The 11,451-nt window shown below is 36.9% G+C and overlaps 1 protein-coding gene across 1 annotated transcript in view; it reads left to right on the top strand.

Moving 5' to 3' along the window:
• The first annotated feature begins 3,258 nt into the window (after positions 1 to 3,258).
• The window catches only part of LOC150105273 (transmembrane protein 177), a 32,437-nt gene continuing 24,244 nt past the window's right edge, over positions 3,259 to 11,451 (top strand). Inside the window, exon 1 of the mRNA XM_090394054.1 lies at positions 3,259 to 3,273. The gene's annotated coding sequence lies outside the window, so the exon portion shown is untranslated. The remainder of the gene's footprint in view (positions 3,274 to 11,451) is intronic.

The following is an 11,451-nucleotide window of genomic DNA, read 5'->3' as shown; positions in this document are numbered from 1 at the left end:
ATGTTGTACTTCCACCAAAGTACTTTCTTTTTCCAGATTTCATGCTTAAGCTCCACATTCATCCATATTACACCTACCTTATTCAGCCTTTTGGCCTTTGGGATGCATTCGTACATTAATGCTGTATGTATCTCTTTGTAAGTTCTCATGCAGCATTTATTTCCTTACTTTATTTCCTTATATTTATTTCCTTATTTATTTCCATGTTGTACTTCCTCCAAAGTACTTTCGTTTTCCAGATTTCATGCTTAAGTTCCACATTCATCCATTTTACACCTACCTTATTCAGTCATTTGGCCGTTGGGATATATTCGTACATTGATGATGTTATGTATTTCTTTGTAAGTTCCCATGCAGCGTTTATTTCCTTACCGCTCAACTCCTCGTTCCATGTTATATCTCCAAGTTGTCTCCTAAGCTTGTGATAATCACCAGCCTTATAATTCCACATATATCCTTTCCTTGCAAAAGCCTGCATATGACTAGCCACAACACATATGATCACTTTCACCAACTGGAGTAAAATGTGCAACCCCTCTAACCATTACATCCTTTGATAAATTATCAGATCTAGAACTCTTGATCCTCGCGTGCCTTCCTTTACCTGCTGCCTGAGATAGTTATCTCTCAAGAACTTGAGAAAATCACTTTCCTTATTCCCAAATGCTATCTCTTCATTCCAATCTATACCACCATAATTAAAATCATTATAATTACCCTTCCTTTGTTCACTAATCCAAGTTGTTTATACATTTCTTCATCACCACCTTCCACATTCCCAGGCCTATAGCAACATCCAATAAATATGTCTTCCTCTCAACCTTCACGTTACACCACACTGCTTCATAACCATTGCCACTATTTCCCCCTTTCATGTCTACCTTATTATATACATTGTAGGTCACTCCAAAATTATTCCTTTTCATCTTCTCAATTAGTTTGAGGTTCATATATGCTTACTAAAATCATAATTTCACCACCAAGGTCTGTACTGCAATTATTCTATTCATTTCGAACACATTTTCTTTTTAAGTTCCTGATTGACTTGTATCCTTCTATAAATAACTTGTATACTTCTCCAATCTCTGGTACTGTTTGTCTTTTCCATCATTTTGTTCCTTGCACATCCAGTATCACCAGGGCCGTACGTACACTTCTTCCGAAGTGAGCGGGGGCCCTAGGCGCTAGAGTGGTCAGAGGCCTCATCTCATTGTTTGGGCTCTTAAATTGCCATAATTGTTCGTGTCTCTTAGCTACAGCCTCGCGTGCCTGTGCATAAGTACCCCCCCCCTGAGTATCACCAGCCTTATCGACGGCATGAAGTTTACACCCTCTCGACTCCTTCCATTCAAGGTTTCTGTTCTAATATGCAAAGCTCTTTTGAACTTTGACTCTTCTCCTCTGAGCTATCTTTTTTTTTTTAACCGTACCTACTCTTTATACGATATCCCTTGTCCATTTTTCGTGGGCCAGGTGAAGCCTACACGCTTCGCTTCTGGAGTACGTCCTAGTCTATCCACTTTCTTGAGATTTGTATGCATTCAGATAATCTGGCAAAATTTTACAGCCACATGCTCTTGACACAAACCTTACAGGAATTAAGCCTACTGGGGACAACCAAATACCTGGGAGAGAAAACAGGCTCCAACTGAATGAAACGAAAAGAACCAGTAAATAGGAAAGATTCACCAATAGTCCTCGAATACTATAATAGCATTAGGAGAAGGAGCAAGAAGAAATGAGAAGGGAAAAAAAAGGAGGAAAGAAAGATAGGGAACAGTCTACAGATAATATCTGTAGGCATATGGGGATGGACATAGGGTTGGTGAGATGGATAGGAGGGTGGTTGACAGAGAGATATCAGAGAGTGGTTTACTCAGGAGTAGAGTCCACAAGACGGCCTGTGACTAGTGGTGTGCCACAAGGATCTGTTCTTGGACCATTGCTGTTTAATTTGTTCATAAATGATATAGGAAAGGATCTGAGAGGAACAGTTCATTTGTTTGCAGATGATGCGAAGTTGGGTAGGGCAATAGTGAATGCAGATGACGTCAAATTTTTGCATGATGATTTGGATAGATTGGAGGTCTGGGCTAAGGAGAATGGATGTCAGTTTAATGTGGCAAAATGTAAGGTTATGCATTTTGGGGTGAAAAGATTGGAGGCAGTTTACAGCATTGGTGGAACCGTGCTCCAGGAAATTGATGAGGCACGAGATTTAGGAGTGTTGGTAGATAAGGAATTGAAATTTAGGGGACACATTGCAAAAGTGGCCAAATCAGCTCATCAAATCACTTGGTTGCTGAAGAATACGTTGACAAGCAGAGACAAGCAGGTTATTGTTCCTCTGTATCGAGCCTTGATAAGACCCCATCTAGACTACTGTGCTCAGATTTGGTCACCTAGGTTTCTTCTTGATGGGGAGGAGGTGGAGAGGATCCAGAGGCGAGTGACCAAGATGATAGCAGGTCTGTGGAATGAACCGTATGAGAACAGGTTGAGGATTTGTGGGTTGCAAAAATTGGTTGATAGGCGGAGGAGGGGAGATATGATTGAGACATTCAAATTACTGAAGGGTTTCTATAAAATTAATTCAGAAGATATTTTTGAGAACAGGGCTGGTTGTGGGAGGACTAGGGGACATCCATGGAAACTGGGCAAAAGTGTGGTTAGTAAAGGTGTTAGAGCTGGGTTCTTTACTTTTAGAGTAGTGAATGAGTGGAATGCGCTCCCTGAGTCTGTGGTGGATGCTGTGACAGTGAATGAGTTTAAGGCAAGGTATGATAGGTACTGTATGAATGTCAAATAGTTGTGATGAATATGATTTGGGGCCTCCCTCGATGAGTCTAATGACTCCCTGGAGTTGCCCGTAATAATAGTAATAATATAACAGATGTATATTACATGAAGTAAGACATGTTCCAGCTTCGGGTACCTCGGTTTCGCCACTACCGTACTCACTAAAGTGAGCCCTTGAGGTTAACAGTATTATTAGGATATTAACAATCTTCGATATCCTAATAATACTGTTAACCTCAAGGGCTCACTTTAGTGAGTACGGTAGTGGCGAAACCGAGGTACCTGAAATAAAAATGAGGTTAATGAATCAGAAGTATTTAGAATATTGTAGAATATAAATGCCATACTGCTATTTCAATTTGCGTTTATATTCTGCATTTTGCTATTTAACACACTCTTTATCGGATTTTTCTGAGAGAGCGCTGCAGTAATTATTTTGGAGTCCATGTGGTCTGTGGTTGTTCGAACGCTTTGGTTAGTAAATCGGCTTTTAACTTCCTTTGCTATTCGTGATATCTCAGGATAGTTATGCTATTTCGAAAATCGTGTAAATAAATAATAATATACAAGCAAGGTATATAAGAAATATTTTATATGACAAAAAACCAGAAGGAAGTATCAAGACGCCGTTATTATGACCACGTTTAGTTTTTATTATGAAGAAATTCTGCGGAGTATAAAAGAAGCTGCTTTTAAGAAGAGCTATATAACAGTAGCTTAATATATCAGTGTTTACTGTTTTCTTTCAGCTTTAAATACAGGTGGAATCCATATTCAACTAGAGACGTGTGTGTGTAACTTTAAGTAGTATTTTTGTGGACGAACATTGGCGATTTTTAATTCCCCTGGAAATTTCAAAGGTATTGTTTATGTGGATACATTGGGCGGAAAGTGAGCATAGGCCCGTCTTTCGGGTTGCTCTTAAATAGTGTAGTTGTCAGTTAAGAAGGGATGTATGGAACCACTAAGTTAGCAATTATGACAAACTTAGGAGGCAGTTTGACAGAGCTATGCCATAACAAGGGAATTATGTCAATAGTGCTTAGGGAATAGTTAGGGGTTGTTTGAGGGAAGCAGTAGCAGACTGCATATCCAGGGTCAATAGAATGAACCAAATGGGATTTAAATGAAATGCATTATATCATAAAGCAGGTGCTGCAGTTAAAGAAATTATTGTAGAGGTAATATATATATAAGGGTGATCAGCATGCCCATGAGCAATATAAAGGACAGGCAAGAAGGGTTTCTGACATGCTAAAGGTTAAATCATGTTTTGAGTGGAAATTTTTAGGTGGAGATGAATTTCATCTAAAAGTTTCATGTGTGGTCTCTATAACAGGGTTTCTGGAACAGGTAGAAAACAAAATGAATAAAGATAGGGAAAAAAAGACCTTAACTCAGCCGTATTAGGCTACTTTAGGTGTACAACTTTTTGTGGGTGGGATTCACATAAAATAAAAAATAGCCAAACAGGCTAAAGAAATCCTAAAAGTTTTTTTTTTCTATATAGTAAGAGGAAAAATAACTTGAATCATTGCTAATGGTAGGAAAGTCACAGAAGCAGAAAAAATGGTTAAGTTGCTGATTGCTTTGTAAGGGTCTACCTCTGCCTGCATTATATTGCAGTTGCCACTGTGAGAAATAAGATAGATGAACTGGAGGTGCTCAGCATATTGAGAAATATCAATGTGAATACGGCAGTTTGATTGGATAGCATATATTAAAATATACCAAAGAATTTGCAGGCCCTCTGAGATTAATTTGCTCTGGTGAGGTTCCAAAGGAATGGAAAGAGGGGCAGATAGTTTCATTGCAATAAAGGCAGCTCCTAGACTGAAGTAATAAATTACAGACCAATTAATATCTCAAGTGTTGGAATAGTTGAGTCAAGGTAGAATTCATGAATTAGGTGTATAGGATTGTCGTGATTTAGTAATTTATTCACATTTTATAATAGTGACAGCTAAGTTGGATAAGGGAAATGACTGTACTATGATACTGCTGGATTTTGCAATTTGACAGAATACTTGGAAATGGATATGAAATTGGTGGCATGGATAGGGAAGTGGCTGACTAACCACCAGAGAATGGTATATGGCAAAGTAAACTCTAACTAGAATTCTCTATAGAGCTTGAATGATGTAAATTTTGTTTAAGTACAGAAAGCCATGCTGCTTTAATCAAATGTAAAACAACATTCTTGACTGAAAATTTACATTTTTCAAATATGAATGGTAACCCTTCAGTCCAAATAAGATGTTTCAAAAGAAAAGAAAAAAATTGTTACTTTTTTTGTTAACAGTTAACAAAAACATTGTTCCATAGAACTAAATCTTTTGCATCACAGTATTATCATACCTTTTCATATGAAATATGCATTTATAGTATTCGAATAGTAAGTAATGTTTGTTCTGTGATCACTGTTATTACTGCATATTACAATATAGCAGATTATAAATATGAATTTATAAAAGCTATAAATTGAAATATTATAATGATTATTATCAGACCTCCATAGACTTGAAAAAAAGAGATTTAGAAAGTTTTTCACCTTGGGTTTGTTATACGTTAAAGATACCAAGAAATTTTATATTTGGTTTTAATCCTTTTTCCAAGTAAGCAAAACACAGTTTTGCACATGAAATATATTCATGTCTGAGCGTCTTGTATATAGATGCTAATGACTTCATATCACTTGCCTTAGTATGTATCCCATAATGCAAAGCGCATTCCATTTCGGGAATGTATAATGCATTGACGTGTTGACCCTTCCAATTATACATTGCATCATACATGTCCGAAAGGGGGATGTGCTTTGCATTATGGGATACATACTAAAGCAAGTGATATGAAGTCATTAGCCTTTGTATACAAGTAGCTCAGACATGAATATATTTAATACTCAAAACTGTGTTTTGCTTACTTGGGAAAAGTATTAAAACCAAGTATAAAATTTTTTGGCATCTTTAATTGAAAAAAGAGAAAGATTTGCAAAACAGGTTTGGTGCTAGAATAGTAGAAAAAAGGCCTAGACCTATTGAGTAGTGTCATAGCACACCAAAATATTAGATATGAGAAAATTAGAGACCTGACAAATGATAGATTACTTTGAATTAAATTAACAGAAATCGTTGATAGGAAACTAGTAATAATGTAATCTTAATTTTGCAGTACTATCATAGTATCATGTACACCCAATGTGGACACATATCAATAACTGATTGATATGTATTGATAAAATCTGTTGAATTAAATCTTTTGTGAAGTTTAACAACATTGCAAGCCTTGTGTAATTCTGTTGTAATCAGATTTTCTTCAGAAATGACTCATTAAAAAATAATATATGGCTTGATTCACTTGCCAAAGAAACTGAGGGTTACATTAAAAAGTGATGTGTTATTATACAAATATTTGGATTCCAAAACCTGTTGAAGACTCAGAGCAACTGTTGTTCATGGTATAACAGGAATTTACAGAATGCCTGTTATACATCCCCTGCTTAGACTCATTCACTGACAGCTCATTACTTTGCACCCTTGTCAACATTTACACAACTTCTAGATGTTCTCTTCTGTCATGTCACATATTGATATATTTTCTCTTTATCAGTGTTGTGAAACTCCCTTTAGATATATTTGTCATTTCTATTTTGCTTGTCATTAAAATTTGTAACAAACAGACTTTAACCACTATCTCTAAAGGGAAGCATTCTACAGATCTGTCACTGTCTTGATCACTTGCCTCCAGAACCTCTTCACCATACCTTTATCTTCAAGAAACTCAGATGACGAAATCTGTCCACAGTAGTTTAGGTGTGGTTGTATGAAACCTTATAAAAACATTTATTAATCATTATAATGGAATAATATCCTTCTTTATCTCTCTTTGTCACTGTATTCTCCACATCCACTTTATCTTTTTGAGCTATTTTTGTCCACTTTTTTCAGTGTGCTCTCTGAACTTCAGCTCCTATCTATGATCACCCCCCTTGATTCCTAGCCTTTTCAGTTTCTTGTCATCTGAAAGTGCAATCATAGCTTTACAGTTTTTCACATTGGAACAGGTAACTATCAAAGAAAGGTGCAACCATTTTAAAAATTTACTTTTTTTTTGTATGTTATTTATCAATATGTTATTGATTCAACACACAAATTCATTGCTGTAAAGAAATTTGTCAAAATGGCAGTTATAAACTGATGCCCCCATCTAGTATACGTGAAGATATATTCTCTTAAGAAGAGCAGGGATCCATACTCCTTGACCTGTCTGCTGTATACACCAATAATTTGATCTGAGAAAAGTGAAAAATTAAGTCCTACAAATTCTGAATGTTGTTTCTGATTCTTTGACATCAGGAAGAATATGGTATAAATTGTTTCTTTGATATCACATTCATACCGGGTTGTAAACAATTGCCATGCATGTAACTTCTTTCTTTTCTTACCATCATTAATCTTATCTCTGTTACTTTTCCTTGTTTGTCTTAACTCTTTTGACTGATATTAGTTAAAGATTCAAAGGTTTCAAAGTGTCAGTAACACTTTGAAAAATTACTGGCAGATGTCCATAGAGAATTAAAAATTATGGTAATGTAATCCAATCTAACAGTGTGGCATACAACTCAATAGACCAAGCTAAAAACTCCAGCTTCGTAGTCAGCTTACTGCTGGAAAATAATATTCGGCAAATCTGAAGTAGACTTTTTTAAGGGCCAAATGTACTAAGCTTACCACCAGGTCAAATGGCAGTCAAGCATTTCTGATCTTTTATTAGGACTATTGGACAAAACTTCCATCTTATCTATGTTTCTGAACATATGTAGCTCTAATTCAGAGTATTTTAATAATAAGGTGTGACACCTTTTGACTACTTATACATGTGAAGTATGACTACCGCATTACTTCAACTTTGGTATCTCCTTGGGGGTATGGCTCCCACTGATGAGACCTCAATAAAGGTTGAAACTAGTTTGAGTAGTGGCCCTTTCCATAATGTATAGCATTATACATGTCTGTAACGATATGTGCCATGCATTATGCGATGCTAAGGAAATTGACGTGAAGTCATTAGCCTCTATATACAAGTAGCCCGGTCATGAAGATGCTTCACGTGTAAACTTTGTTTGCTTACACTTGGATAAAGGATGAAACCAAGAATATTATTTCTTGTTATCTTTAATTTATTGCTGATTTCTTGTTTTGCATTTATTTTGTGCTTCCACATAAGGCTGAACATGAAGGTTCTTGTTGCAGGCCCCCTTGGGTAAGCTGTTTTTTTTCTCAAGTACTTTGGTACATTTTATGCTGAAGCAGGGCTTGGAAAGTCATTAAGAATTTTGGATAAAGCAGGGGGATGAAAAGGCCTTCGTGCCAGTGAATATAATTTCTATGTAGTAGAAGTTCTGCATATCACCCCAGTTGGTACCTTTTTAGTGTCAAAGGACACAAGACGAGGAATGGTTGGAGGTCATGTTCTGAAAGAATAGAGAGAGGAAAAAAAAAACAGAATATCTCATATCAAGATGGAAAGAAGGTTGCCACTATAACACTTGGTGTGAAGTCCTTATATGCTGAAAAGATGACAGTTATCAAAAGAGATAAACACATGTGCCTGTCTGCCATCCAACAATTTCAGCATATCAGAAAATTATGATCATAACTGTTTCTCCTTGGAGCAGTAGGATTAACTGTTATGGCATCACTTCTGAGACAGCTCCTGAAATCATCCCACTAAATGAAAACCCTTCATTCAGAAAAATAATGGCAAAATAATCTCACAAAGAAAAATGTCAGATACATCCTTAGAAAAATTGGATACCTGATCATTCCAACAGATCCTAACATAACAGTTGATACTGTAAACATCTTTCCAGAGGAGAGATGATAGACATTGGCCATCTGTATGTCTTAAAATCAAATGATAAGTCCAAGCCAGATAAAGATATGGCCTCATCCTCTCAAAAATCAGATCTGCAATGTCCAAAGTATTGATATATTCTTAGGAACTGTTGATGATTCTTCCAAAAAATATTGATATCATACAGGGATAGCTTGGCTTTTCATTCTGAAAATCAGCAAGAGACAGCATACAAAAAAAAAAAAAAAAAAAAAAAATACTATCTAGTTGGTAGTTGGAGTGTAGTGCATATGGTGAACTGGATTTGTGTAGATGGTGAAGTCATGTAGTATAGTTACTTCCTATGATCAGTTGTCTGAACAATCAGGTGTCATAATATCAAGGTTTTTCTGCAGCAATACAGTCTGAAGACACTGCAAGAAACATAACTAAAAGTCCAGTGAGGACCCCCCCCCCCCACCTTGCATTATTTTGTTGTTATAAGGACAGAAGTGGAAATGAACCTGCTCAAGGAGAAGTTTACTACCATATCCCTTTGCACCATGCCCATCCTAGCACCACACTAAAAACCATTGGTCTCGGTAGTATGTAAGCATGTGTTCCATATAGTTGCCACCAGGTTCTCAGTTTGACCTTAATAATCTTCTATTGCAGTGGTTCCCAACTTTTCCCACTTGTGTACCCCTTTTAAACCCATTTCTATAAATTGTACCCCTTGTTTTAAAATAGCTGTTTTTAAATACTGACACTTTTGTTCAGTGCCTCAAAAGATGCAAGATACAGTCTTAAATCCGTTTTTCCACCATTACTGATTATTTTTCGTGTAACCCTGAATGGCCCAGCACATACCCCTGGTTGGGAACCAATGTTCTATTGCAACTGCCTCTCCCTATATTTCTTATGGGTGACTGGTGGACACAATACTCTATAGCATCATGTAATCAGTGAAAGAGGTCAAATTGTTCAGCATATGCTTGATGATAATGGCATCTCTATTCTCAGTAAGTAAATAAGTATATTCATTCATATGCTTACCCATTCAGTACAAAGTATGGGATATTCTATAGATACCTTACCATATCTGATACATAGCTTTTAAATTTGCTATGACATTGGAATCAAAAGCATCTTGGATCCAGTAAACATAATCTGTCAGTCATAAAACATTTATTTTTTAAGTATCTGATCAACACATGAAAAGGCCACAAGACCTATAGCACATAGTGCTGTGTGTGGGCAAGAGGAATAGAAGGGAGGAGGAGTCTGTTCACATTTTGCTTGAACAGTTGAGGGTTGTAATCTTCGAGGAAGGTAGAGTGGGGGAGACTGTTCCAAAGGACAGAAGTAGATGAATGGAAGCAGAGGCAGTGAAGTTGGTTTGTTAAGTTTCAAGCTGGACTGTAAATGGGTGTTGGTTAGCAGTGGTCTTGTTCTAATAATTTTGGAGGAGATTGGAGGAATAATAGTGACCAATACAGCAGAGTCCATGAAACTGTCCATAAAAGTACCTATAGAAGAGGCAGAAACTGAATGCTTGTGAGAGGGGGATTGAAATGGGTTTTTGAGAGCGGAATCATTAATTAGCTGGATTTCCCTCTTCCAGATAGAATCAAGCAGTCTTAGAGAGGATTTTGGTGCACCACCCCAAATATGGGAGCAATATTTCATGACTGGGTGGGTTTGGGCTTTGTAAAGAGTTAGCAGCTGTGAAGGTGTAGAATAGTGTTTTGTGCAAAAAAGTACAAATTTTTTGGGAGCTGCAGAAGCTATAGTCGAAATATGGTTGTGCCAGGAAAGATAAGAAGTGCAGGTCAGTCTGTGAAGAAAAATCTAATCGTGTTTGGATATCTCAGTATTACTGAAGTTAAGGGGGGGGGGTGCTCTTTCTTGCGAGAAATCAGACAGAACTGAGTTTTGGTGACATTAAAGTTTACAAGATTGTCCTTGCCCCACTGAGATATAGCTAGGAGATATGAGTTCAGGTCCCTGGTCATGGTAGATCTTGGGGATTCTAATACTTTACACTACAAGGTTTGTCGAATGAAAAGGAGGAGTGGAGTGTACTGTCATCAGTAAAGCTATGGATAGGATTGGAAGTCTGAGAGAGCAGATCATTTATATACATGAGGAAGAGAGTGGGTGAAAGAACAGAACACTGGGGTACTCCTGCATTGGTGGGGAAATCTGAGGAGTGTAAACCATCCACCATGACCTGTGGTGAGCGACCAGTGAGAAAGCTAGTAATCCAGTTGCAGAATGAGGAAAATAGACCATAGTTTGGTGAGTAGGCCTCTGTGCCAACCTAATCAGATGCTTTTGAAATATCGAAGACAACCACATGAGGTTATCCAAATTTATCCATAGCCTCAGTTCACAGGTGGGTGATAAAAGCAAGAAAATCAGCTGTATATTGTGAGTAGCAGAATCCATACTACTGGTTACTTATTAGTTGGTATGTCTGTAGGTGGTTCAAGAGTTGGTTGTTGATGACTTTCTCCATAATTTTTGAGAGAAAAGAAGTGAGAGCAGTTGGACAGTAGTTTGTTGGTTGACTTTTATCACCTTTCTTTGGGATTGACTGGATCCAGGCAGAATATAATATTTTTAGCATATTTAAATTTAAGAATCTGTTTAGATAGTAAAGTCTGTTTAACATAATCCTTACTTTATTTACGACATCTTTAATATGCGGTTTCCAGCTTAAACTACTATCAATTTTTTAATCCCAAGTAAGTTATTACACTGACTTTTTCTATTTTCTTGCAGTTGCAATTTGAATTTGTCCTGCAATTCCAA

The sequence above is a fragment of the Typopeltis vanoorti genome, chromosome 6 (genome assembly GCF_054136105.1).
Source record: "Typopeltis vanoorti isolate ZY-2024b chromosome 6, IOZ_Tvanoo_1.0, whole genome shotgun sequence".
NCBI classification, from domain to species: Eukaryota; Metazoa; Arthropoda; class Arachnida; order Uropygi; family Thelyphonidae; genus Typopeltis; species Typopeltis vanoorti.
Note: the sequence above shows the minus strand (reverse complement) of the source record. Positions and strands in the feature narration are given on the sequence as shown.